The sequence below is a fragment of the Siniperca chuatsi genome, linkage group LG22, assembly GCF_020085105.1.
Source record: "Siniperca chuatsi isolate FFG_IHB_CAS linkage group LG22, ASM2008510v1, whole genome shotgun sequence".
Lineage (NCBI taxonomy): Eukaryota > Metazoa > Chordata > Actinopteri > Centrarchiformes > Sinipercidae > Siniperca > Siniperca chuatsi.
Window position 1 is genome coordinate 10,170,150 of NC_058063.1, and position 12,421 is coordinate 10,182,570.

The 12,421-nt window shown below is 44.7% G+C and overlaps 1 protein-coding gene across 10 annotated transcripts in view; it reads left to right on the top strand.

Moving 5' to 3' along the window:
* ppargc1a (peroxisome proliferator-activated receptor gamma, coactivator 1 alpha) overlaps positions 1–12,421 on the top strand; it is a 248,901-nt gene that overhangs the window by 217,036 nt on the left and 19,444 nt on the right. The window lies entirely within an intron of this gene.

Sequence of the window (12,421 nt, forward strand, 5' to 3'; positions counted from 1 at the left end):
AACTTTGGACTGTATTGCAAAACACTTCTCAAAGGTTAGAGTGTAAAACTGAAATTTTTGCTTCCCTCTCTCTCTCCCTTTTTCTTTCTCTCTGTCTCCTCCTATCCCTCTCTTTCCATCTGACTCTCTCTTTATGTTTCTCACCCGGTGACAAACGAAGTCCACAGAGGGTGATGATCTGGCCAGGGCCATAAAGCCATCGGTCTTGGGACTGAGTTCCAGTCCCCAGTTCATTATAAGCCGTTATCAGTGCCAGAGATAGACAAGAAAGACTGAGATTGGATGCTTTAGCCTCGCCTCAGGAGGAAAAACCCTGTCTGAGAAGTCAGTGTGTGTGTGCCTATGGCCCTGTCATGTAGTCATGTTTTTTTTTTTGGGGGGGTATTGCAGGCAACAGTTGATAACAGACTAAATTCTTTCCACGTTTGACCTCCTCCCAACCACTGCCACCTTTTTCAGAGTCTTCTTTATATCACAACACATTCTACCTCTGTGGACCACCCCAACACACACACACACACACACGCACACACACACACACACACACACACACACAGGAAGGGGGGCCTTAAGTACTAGCTGGTGTGACCGTGGCTCCTCTGTCGTCTGAGAGTGATATGGCTTGCAGCCACCGAGTGGCTCTGGGGATGGATAAAAATACCAATGAGAGTGTATGCATGTGCTTGTGTGTGTGTGTGTGTGTGTGTGTGTGTGTGTGTGTCATTTTAAAACACAATGGAACTTAGCACCCACTGAGGACCCTGATGAGGGAACTAGCTCTGAGCAAGAAGCCGTGTGTGACTTCCAATGTGGGAAAAAGCTTCTATTTGTGTGCCTGCATGGGCACATGCTCCTGCACACCAGCGCACGTGTTTGCATCCACTCGAATACTGTACATTGCAATAAGCGGGTGATGTTTTCACACACTCAACAAACCAGCAGCTATTGTATTATGCTGAGGATATGGAAAGGCTTCTAATCAAGCAGTGAAAACTGGGGTTTGAAAGCAAGTAATACATTTCCCTGACCAGGGAGTTTTTTTTTTCCATCTTTGGAAAGTTTCAAGTCACCATATGAAGTGCTCAGTTCATCATACGGCAGGACCCAGCTAATCCTACTTAATCTGACAGGGGAAAGTTTGCCGCTCGGCAAGGATCAGAAAGCTGGGGCTGCAGCTGTACTTCCTGCCCCCCCCTGATTGGCCTCTACACAGGCCAGAGAAGCATCCAATCAAAAGTTGAAGATTAGAGAACATGTTAATTAATGCTAACTGGCTAGATTTAAAGCTGCAAGTGTATTCTTTGTTTTCTTGCATTTTCCCTTCCTCTCTTCTATATACATCCACTTAACAAAGCAGCATGTGTGTGTTTCAAGAAAAACGGTAAAAAGGTAGCAGATTAGCAAGGCTGCCCTGACTAACACGTGTAACAGCTGCGTGCAGCTGTCATGCTGAGGCCCCCCTTTTAAAAGTCTCCATCAAACAACATAGTCCTTGGAAGTTTGAACCGGCTTTCATTAGTAAGTCAACTGTTGAAATTATTTGCAGCTCAGACAGAAAGACAAACACCTACTGTTTTTCATGCACTGGGGCTTTTATTCAGGTTGCAGTTCCATGTGATAGACAGTAGCAAATGAGTAAACAGAGTTTGACTTGATTATACAGTACAGTTAGGACCGGAAACACAGTTGTCACATCAGAGAAAGTCTTATTTGATAATGAAGGGAACAATGGAAATTGTTTACGCCCTGTATAAGCAATGTGTGTGTGTGTGTGTGTGTGTGTGTGTGTGTCTGTTTGAATGTGAATAAGCCCATGTTTCTATCTGTGTTTGTGTGCGTTCTGTTCCGTAAACAGCATACGGTCTTAGATCACAAGCTGTCCCCTGGCTGGCCTTTAGCTTCATTCCCTGCCACTGTCCCAACTGTCCCTGACACGAAATGTGGAGAATGACACACCACAACCCCCCTCTTGTAACACACACACACACACACACACACACACACACACACACACACACACACACAGAGCAGCTATCGCTCCTGGCACAGCGTGTTTGACACCTCTTCAAAACGGGCCGACCGTGAATGTCCACAGTCTATTTTGGGCTACAGTTGTTAAGGGGTGGTTACTCCAATAAGTTCCCAATGTACTGCCAAAGATAACGGCGTAGAAGCGTGACCCAGTGTCTTTTTAACCGCAGGTCTCCACTTAGATTTCATGTCACACTGTTTGATTGATGGAAATGTGTGTCGTTGGTTTTGGCTTATTCAGATTCCGATGTGGACGTCCCGGTGGTGGTCGCACTGGGATGGCATGGCCACATCACACGTCTACAGATGAAGGCATTTACAGTTGTTGTAGGTTGAGCCAGTCTACGTGATTATGCAAGGAAATTGGCACCGAGTTTACCTCCTGACATGTTGTCACTGCTGTACCTGTCCTGTTGTGAGATACACTGATGACAGATGGACAGGTGGGACAAAGGGACAAGGGCATGGAGAGAAAAGTGAAACAAAGGGAGATGCAGATATAGACAGACAGAAAAGGCCAACAGATTACAACACAGGCAGACAGTAAGACAGACAGACATGGGGACAGATGGGTAGTGAAAGAGACCAACATATAGACCAGGAGAAGCTTGGACTTGTGCCAGCCCAAATCAAAGCCCATGGACTGGAAGTAAAAGGTTGTGGGCTTTGCACGTAACTAACTCTTTATATTGCTCCAACAGGATGTGGTGTGTGATGGCATCAGACTTGGCCAGGAATTATGGTGCTTTGTCTTGCTTGTTTCTGCATTTTTGGACAGATGCTCAGGCGCTTATTCTTAAGTAAAGGCAGATTAGATTGATTGGGTCATCTTTAGCGGGCTCTGATAACACATGCTGTGATGAAATGTTTTCCTCAAGCAGTCTTTCCTTCCCTGCGAACACGTGTGAGCGTGGATTAGCTCACACACTTGTTGGCGATGGGCGCTCCTGTGAGCTGAAGCAGAGGTGCGCACAAAGTCATAGACCCTCTGTGAGGAATTGTCATGCCTACACACACAAACACACACTCACAAACACACACACACAGATAGCAGAGACCCTTTTTGTCCCTGTTCCTACTCCCTGCTGAATGCCGGTTGAGTTTATTTTGCAAATTTATGCTGACATTTGAGAGTACACCACCCGCACCAGTTCACTGCTCCAGCAAAGGGTGTATGAATTATCATATTCCACTGCATAATATGATTTTCTCAAGTGAGTCTTATTAGAATACACCATATTTTCCTCATCTCAAGTTCCCTTCAGTTTTTACTGTGCTGATACATTGTTTGCACTGTCTGATGGAAAAAAATCTCCATCACTGTCGAACTGAAGGCAAACCGCACTTTTCAGACCCGCGGCTATGCTGTTTCAAGATACACAATTGAGAGGGAGCGCAGACAAGTAGGCACAGACGTATAGTAGAGAGATGCAGACTTAGGCTGTCCAATCCTGTGTCATCTTGGCGCGTCTGTCAGATCCACTCCACAACAAGAGCTCTCAACCCGCCACTCTGCAACACTGTGGGCTCTGCTCTCTGCCATCCCTTCTCTCCCTCCCTTCCTCCCTCTGTCTTTTTCGCTCCCAAGGCAAAGCATTTGTTCCTGGCTGATGGGAAGTTGAAGCTGCAGTGGCTAAACATATATATTCTGGCCTCCAACAATTGCTTTTGGAAAGAAAGGCTGGAAGGAGGAAGGGAGCAAGGGGAAAAAAATAAAGGGATAGGGAGCAGGGGGGTGGATATGGCCAAAAATACAGTCCCCCTTAGGGAATGTTTGGAAAAAGAGCAAGGGAACATCCATTGGTCTGGTGGTGGCTGCTTGGCTGCCTGTCTAGCTCTCTTCCTCACACTCACACACACACTCAACCCACATTCCCACTGGGCCGCTGCTGCTGATTTAGGCACGGTTTGGTGTTCCTGCCCCAGCTGATCCCCCGCCCCCAGTGGATACCATCTCTGTCATCTTACTTGAGCCACCACTGTGTGCATGTGCGTGTGCATGTGCGTGTGTCTTTGTGTAATTGAGACACCCTATACGAAGATCAGATAGTGGTCTTTTCTGCCTAGACACAACACTTTCATTGCTTTCTGTTTTGTGTGTTCGTGTGTGTGTAATTGGTGGGAATGACTATTTTTAGTACCTGGGGTAATCTCCACTAAGAGCCTTTCAGGGCTATTTCACTTAAACCTAGCCAAAATACTAAGCCAATAATCCACTGCCCCCCAGACTCATACTCTCACACACACAGCAACATGTTGCAACGATGCCATGCGATAAGACAAACCTTCCTTGTATTATTTAATAGAGTACACTTTGGAGTGGGAGGAAGGTATAAACAGTGGATTCCAAGAATACTTTTATACTCTTCCCCTTATGCAAACTTAAAGAGATAAAGGAAGTGCAAGATGGTGTTTGCATAGAAATTAAATTGATTGATCAAAGAGTGACAGGGAGAGGGGTACAAAGGAAAGAGTGAAAGCGATAGCCAGTAGTGAGAAAACAGTATGAATAACAGACGAAAAGGGGAAACCTCGACAGAGAGAGAGGGAAGAGGATGGAGAGAGGCCTTCAATCAGTGAGTGCCGTGATTCATGGTGAAGCGCTATCAGTCTTGGGCGATAGGCTGCTTCCCCTCTCCAGGAAAGGCCAATCGATCCCAGGTGTGTCTGTGTGTGTGTGTGTGTGTGTGTGTGTGTGTATTTCGTTGCCAGAATGCCCAGCGGTGGCAGTAGCCTTGACCAGCCCCTCTGCTCTGGTAGTTTGCCATATTCTGTCAATCTCTGTGTATTTGTAGCACAGCTTCCAGAGAATTCTGTTGATTCTGAACTATAATTCAGAATTTAGAGGACAAAATATGTCTTTTAGCGATGAAGAACAAAATAATGCAGTTACGGGGGGAGCTGGGAGATATTGAAGAGTAACTTAATACCAGACTAAAAAGAAATGTTTCTCCTGCCCTCTCTGGTTGAGATTTTTAAGGGTGGCATCTTTGACCACACCCAGCATCACTGATGGGTGTAGTTGGGTGTGAGATGAGATTGTCTGGGGAAAAAGCATTTAAGTATCTTTCTTTTATGTGTTTAATTTTAGGATGTTTTATAATTTAGATTATTTGATTTGAACACATCTTCCGTGGTGTCCACTGCAATCTTGTACTGTACATGTGAAGGACTAGTTTTCCCTAGTCCTTTTTAAGAGCTTTGTCATCCATGCAGAAAAAACCCCTCCCCATTCTAACTAAGCTTTATGATGTGCACTGCATGCTTATAGCTCCAGCTTATTTCCCCCCCGAAGCATTTAAGTCTGCACAGGCCTCAAATAGTTCAAGAGGCTCTTCGAGGCTCTACTGATGCATGAGTGACTGGATGCTTGGATGACTCACTTGCTGCCCAATCAGTAGCTCCCGAGTCTAAACTGAAAGCAGAAGCTTTTACAGACATTTGGTCACTGCAGATAGAAAACATTCCTTCCAACTAGAAGAAAAGTCTGTCTCAAAGAAATGGCAGTGTCATAGATGGATATGGACATGGGTTGGGGCAAAAAAACAAAACAAAAACAGGGTTTATACCCACTCCTAATTTACTCTTGCAAGTATTAAGTACTTGCAAGAGTACTAAGTACATGATACTTTGGCATAAGCACAGCTAAAGCAAGCATGTTTTTATCAGGTAAATTGTAAAATAGGTGTGTTGTGAAATTGTGAAGTGGTGTATCCGGTGTAAATCTGCTGCATTTATCTGCCATGACAGCATTGTTGACCCCAGAAAGTCAACAGCTCTAAAATTGTCTGCTTGTTAATCATCTCTTTCCAGAAAACCATTTTCAGGCTATACTGTGGCCAGCCAAACCTATTTTCATATGGCTTTGGGCTGCGTTGTATAATAACTTGATGGGCAGATTGGGAAGGGATTTCGAATGTTGGATGCTTGTCATGAAGTAGTCAGTGACCATTGATCATTCTGCATTTGGCAGACATTTCACAGTCTAGTAGTGTGTGCAGGTGTGGAGGGTATGCTCAGCTAAATTTAAGCTGCGAAGGCAAGCCTATCCAAACTAAAGGTAACATGATCAGTATTCCACAGAGAATAGATCCTAGATTAAGATGAAATACAGCTCAACATTCGATGTTGATGCTACAAAGAAAGACTCAGAGAGCTTTCATGCCCCCCTCATCCTTTCTCATAGTATCCCTGCCTCACCTCAACGAGTTGGGATTCTATCGACTTAAGTGCACAATTCCTTTGATGTGTTTTCATTTCTTTACTTGTAAAAAGAGGTGCATCACCACATCGTTACCACTCACACAACATGCAAAGGCTTGTGAAGTCCTCCGTGTTTGACCACACGTGCAGCCCATACACATATGGCACTTGAAAGTGCGCAAGAAAAAAATAACTGGTCAGATAACATGCTCACAGAGTCACGACACGGATAAGAGGCATACACACTGCAGTTGCAGCCACCTACCTGGATCCAGGAGCGACAAGGTACTTGCGTACACAGAAGTCAAGGTAAAAGATAATGCGTTTATTTAGTAATCAGCAAATAGCTTTTATGCAGTGGGTAGGTGGTGAAGCCTGTGAAGCCTTGATAAGATCATTTGCTTTCAGGTGTTTCCTTGACGCACCGTGTATGGCATTGAGTGCAAATTGAATAGGATGACCTTTTTTGCCGCAGAATCAAATTTACTGCTTTTCCCCCAAAATATTCTGCCATTTCAATTACCATAAATTTGTGATATTGCGTCCCCCCGTCGTAAGCACAAACACATGCATGCAAAGATGTAGAATAGGACAATGACACAGAAACACACCTTTTGTTTGAAACACTGTAGACCACTATATCTTGTCCATTGTACCCTGGCTCTCCTTGCGCTGGCATCTTTCCGACGAAGACATTACTGTGACAAATGAAAACACCACAAACCCTCGATGGGCTTGGCAGGGCCTGAAAGGTCAGGAGCTGCATTTGTGTGCAGGTGTACGTATGTATGTGTGTGTGGTTGTAAGTGTGTAAAGGTTGTGTCAGCAGCGGATAATAATATTGAGTCCTCGGTGCGAAAAACAAGAGGTTCTGGTCCTTTCTGCTCCCCTCGCAAATCTATGTAAATGTCAAAACCAAAGTGACCAGCCTTCTCTGTGTGTGTAAATGTTTTATGGATAGCTACGCTTGACTGCTGATGGCAGACTTACATTCCAGCCAGGAAATGTGGCAGTGTCCATTTAGCAAGATGGACATTGGAAATAGTCTCTGTGCTCCTTTTATCTGTCTCTCTCTCTGCACTCGCTCTGTCCCTCTCCCTGTGTTCCTTCAACACATTATCAACAGTATGTTGAAAGGCCCCTTGAATTTGGTGCACATTCAGAGCTGCCGACTTAAGCAAATAGCTATTTGCATGCCATTAGGTGAAAAAAGCAGAGGGAAGCACCATTCTTCATCCCATCTCTGCATCTCAATATTCCTTATTCGAGGCTCCAAATCTCTGTTTTTCTCTCCACCCTGCTGTGACTGTCAAAGCAAGTCAGAGTCAGTGCAATCACAGCAATCAGTGCTTCCTCGTGCCAAGCCGATTGGGAAGTAGCTGCCAAAACAAAAGAGTGAGTGACCAATCATTATGATGGTGTGTGATTCTGTGGTGTTAGCAAACGGTTGCTTGGACCATCTGTTGGACGGCTGGAGTAGGAAAACAACAGCAGCTTGGGGCAGGACTGTAGATGGGGAGGCTCCACCAGGCTACACCGAACACCCCTGTGGTCCTATCGGTTGTTTGGATAGCTGTGTGAGAATGCACGTGAGTTGATATGAACACAAGTGTGCATGCAGTTTTTGGATGGAAGTTATTAGATCATTTTTATAGATCTGTCGTAAATATAAGGATGATGTTTCATTGGTGGTTTACATTGTCTCTCCAGCTGTTTGATCTCTGGGGTGCATTGCAAATCATTTTGGTTGTGTGTGCTTTTGTGGAAAGGTGCACATCTGACTGCATGATTTTTGACAGAAATAGCCTGGTGGGTCTGAAGGCATGTGACAGCTTCACCTGATCTCACTGGAAATGTGACAGAGTTCAGGTGGTTGGTTATAGCAACAGCAGCAGCACGGTTACCGGTCAAAGGATTTTTCCACAGAGAACTAGAAAGAACAGCGCTGCTAACATCCCTTGGGTAGATGTCTCAATCGGATCTGGCCTGTGTCAGGATGTGTAACAACAGTTCTCTTTCTCTCTTTGGCTCACTCTCACACACACAGATATATCCTGTTCTCACTTTCTCTGTACCTCTCTCCTTCCCCCATCAGCTCATCTGATAGTGCTTTAACAGTCTCAAATGGTTCCCAGGAGACGCATCATCTCGGCACAGACACATCCTGGTCCTCATTGATGGGCCAAACCGTTTCCTCATTGATGTATAACTCACGAAGCATTCTAAATTGAGACAGACATCTGGCATGTAAACAGCTTCTGCAACAGCACTTCTTATTCATTCAGAGAGCTGCCATTTTTGTTTAAATGGGGGCACAGAATAGTGAATTACTGCCAGGGTGAAGGGATTATCACAAGGCCAGTTGTGGTATTGTAGCTAAGTAGGATGGAGAAGCCTAAAATCAGCTGCCTGGTGCTTGGATTGGACTTGTCTGCATTTAGAGGGTACAAGATTTAGCAATTTACAGCTCAAATCATCATGATAAACCAAAATATATATTGAACCCGGAGTGGTGTCAATAGAGGAGAGACGGAGAAGCTATGCATCCTGTTGATCAATACGGAGACATACCATTGACCACCAGTACTGTGATTTTTGTGTCCAGAACATGTCGACCCTCAATATCTAGTCCACAGGATCATTTGCTTGGGAAATTGTTTCAGAATAAAACGATGCTCTATTGACTCTGTAGTCAGATGGAAAACGACAGAAGCCTTCAGTTCGCTGCTATGTGTTACAGAGCCAATCAAAGCCCTGACCACAATGGAGGTTTAACATTTAGTTTTATGATTATGACACCGTCAGACTGTGTCACCACTGCCTCACACACACAGACACAGGCACACAGAGGGACTTAACAGTGTTATGAATGGTTTCATCGCTCCGTATAGGCCATAATCACCCTCTCTCCATCTCAGTAAGCTCATGCTAAATGACCAGACATCTCTGGTGGCTGCCATGATTTGTCTCTCTGCCGTGCATCGTGCCATACCTTACCCTCCCTGCCTCTCTTTCCTCCCTCCTTCTCTGCTCCCATATGTTGTGCCTGTGTGACCGGCCAACGTGTCAGGCCTGACTAACGCCTTAACGGCAAGGCTGACGTTGATTTATTTCCTCTGAAATCTAGGGGCCGGGGGTAATAACACAGAATGACATTATTTGTTTATCAAATCCAAGGCTGCTTTTCTTGGCAGAGTCAAGATGTGACGACTTGATACCACCCCCTCCCTCGCCACACACACACATACCCCCCACAATTTCTGATTGTGCCATGATTAGAAGGTCTGGCTAGTTGCTTAACCTCATCCAAGGGAATATTTTTGAAATCTGACAGAGCAGAGAGCAGAGGGAAAAAAATAAAGATTGAGATGAAGCAATGCAATTAAATTGTCAAGGCGCAGATTTAACCCCGCCATGCAATTTGGAGGCCAGTTTATTAAGAATGTTTTCTGTCTGAACTAACTTGATGCTATTCCTCTATCTGCAGAAGGAGAAAAGGAAAGAGTGAGCAAAAAGAGACAGTGGGAATAAACAGTACTTTAAATACCAGATGACCCATTTAATGGGAGATATTTTATCTTCCCACATCCAGAGTGTCTGCCACATGTTCTGCCTCTCATTTGAAGATAACAGTGGGGCTGTTTAGTCGGTTGAAACTTCATCTTGGTGTTATTCAGTGATCAGGTCTATCATTCTGGCATTTCACAACACATTTGGTTCCTTTTAACATGTAAATGATGCATTGCGTTGAAAAGCTCGTTAAAATTTGATCCCTGGCCAATTTGCTGAAGAGCTTGGAATCCTCAATTAGCAGATTTAATTTGGCTATTTGCCCCAGTGTTCAGAAGTGAGTGTTTGTTTAAAATAGCACCTTCACCTTCCGTTATCAGCTGTGTGAATAGTATCTCCTGGAACACAATGTGTGCTGTGGAACTCAATAAAAGAGTTAAAGGCAAGGACAACCTCAAAGACAGTCTGCCTGATAACAAAAGGGCCTCACCTAATAATGAACAACTGGACTTGGCTTTCTTGTCTCTGACATGGGGAAGCTGGGGTGAAGGAGGGGGGAGAGAAGCTCTGCCAGCACTTGCCAGCATGTTTTATGGCTAATTGAAGCATTTGGAATAAAACAGCCACAAAATGGCACCCTTTAGAATTGGAGCGGGGTTAATATATTGTGATCCCACAATTAGCCCAGAATTGTTAAGATCTCTTTAATTCGGTGAGGTCCATTAAGCGGGATGGGCGAGGAAGTGCTCCCACAGAGACAATTTTTCTCTTCTCTCTTTGTTCTTCCTGCCCTCTTTTCCTCTCAGCAGCTGCTGTAGTAATCAATATAAGTGGACATGGCCATCAGCAGGTTGCCAGGTTATCCTGGCATCACCCCCTTTGGGTGCCATAGCTCCTGAAGTCCACCCACACAGAGATTTTGTTTATAAATATACAAGGGGCAAGTGAGTCACTGGTAGTAGATTGACTTTGGTGCAGAAACTCTGCAAGGTGTGGTCCATAAGCTGGCATGGAAAAGCTTGCCCTCCTGGACAGGGGTATTAGATCATGCTCTCTCCGGGGTAGAAATGATCACTGAGGTTTGCTCTTTACCCCAGTTTCTCAAATCCCCACTTGGCCTATGAGTGCCTCCACTAGAGCCGCAGCAGCGGCTGCAGCATGATCGTCACGACTCAGGGTTTTACAAGTGTCTCTTTCAGAATATGAGAGTCCCTTCTGGGTTATCTTCGGGGATACAGTCTGCCTGTGGGAGCTTGCCAATTGATGGAGGTTTTTGAAACAGGATTGAAATCGCTACATTTGAGCCTGCCACAGCCTCAGAAATTCCCTGATCCTTTCCAAACCATGACATAATGAAGCTTGCACAGCCCTCTCTACTCTTAATGTAACTAGTGTCACACAGTGACATATACTGCAATTTCTACAGACTGTATAGGTTTGAACTTACTCGAGAGAGGTGAATACAGCCCCACCCAAATACAGCATTGCTTGCATAGTTGGTGAGGTTGGACCTAAACAGATGGCTGGCTCATTAAAGACTCATTTGTGATAATCTAAAATGATCCTACTTTCAATTTTTCATGCAAGGATGCATGTTTGGGCTAAGAAAAGGCTCCGGATTTATCAGCAGTTAATACCTACCCACTTAGTGCTCAGGTAATAACTTGGGATGCTGGAAAATGGTGAACATTTCAGTAGCATAGGGTTCCAGCACAGTGGATTTGAAGCTCCTTGCAAGTAATTAAACAGCATGCCACCTCATACAGAGCAATTTCCTGCAAGGCATTTGCTTGCCAATACGGCATGGCCCCAGTCTACGCTGTGTTATCTCTGTGAAATATGTCCCCTTTATCATTTTTTAATAATGACTGAGTGCTCATGTTGTTAGGAGAAAATCTACTCATTGAACATCAGATTAACATTTTCCTCACTGTTAGCTAGCTAACTGAACGTCCAAGATATCTGTGTCATCTTTAAATGATAATTGGAGGGGGGAAAGCATTAAAATGGCCGCTATCACCGCTATCTCATTGGTAAATCCAAACCTGCTCCAAAAGTGCCATCCATGGTGGGTGTGTAATTGTGTAAAATCAGTGGGGTAGACCGAAACGAGTGGGTGGGTAAATTTTGTGCATGTGGGAATCTGAGTCTTCTGAGGTATAGTGTTGGTATCTGAGAGGTTGGTGGCCCCCTTGGCATAATGATGGCCACACACAGTCGCCGAGCGATGATAATCCTGCCATGTGCATAAAGGGATTTGTTCTTGTTGGGCTGGCCACAGAACGTCCTGGGGTGACGATGCTGTTTATCTTTCCGCTGTCTTAAAGTCCCTGGGATTTTATGGCCCTGGAACTTACAGTTCCTGTTGTCACTTGTCACTGCACAAAGGCACAGCCGTGCACACACACAAACACACACACCCCTTTGTCAAGCAAGCTACATTCGCCTCACTCTTAATATCTATCTATATACATTCTCTCTATTCTTGTTTTTTTCGCTACATACATCATGCATAGTTATTATCCCCAGTGAACCTCCCATGTTGAGAGTTGGCACCTTACATGTCTCTTTTTCCCTTACACTCACTATCTCTCTGTCTCTTTTTTTCACACACAGTTATAATCTCTACCATTAAACAGCCAGCTGCAGCCAGCACACAACTCCTCTGGTACATCAA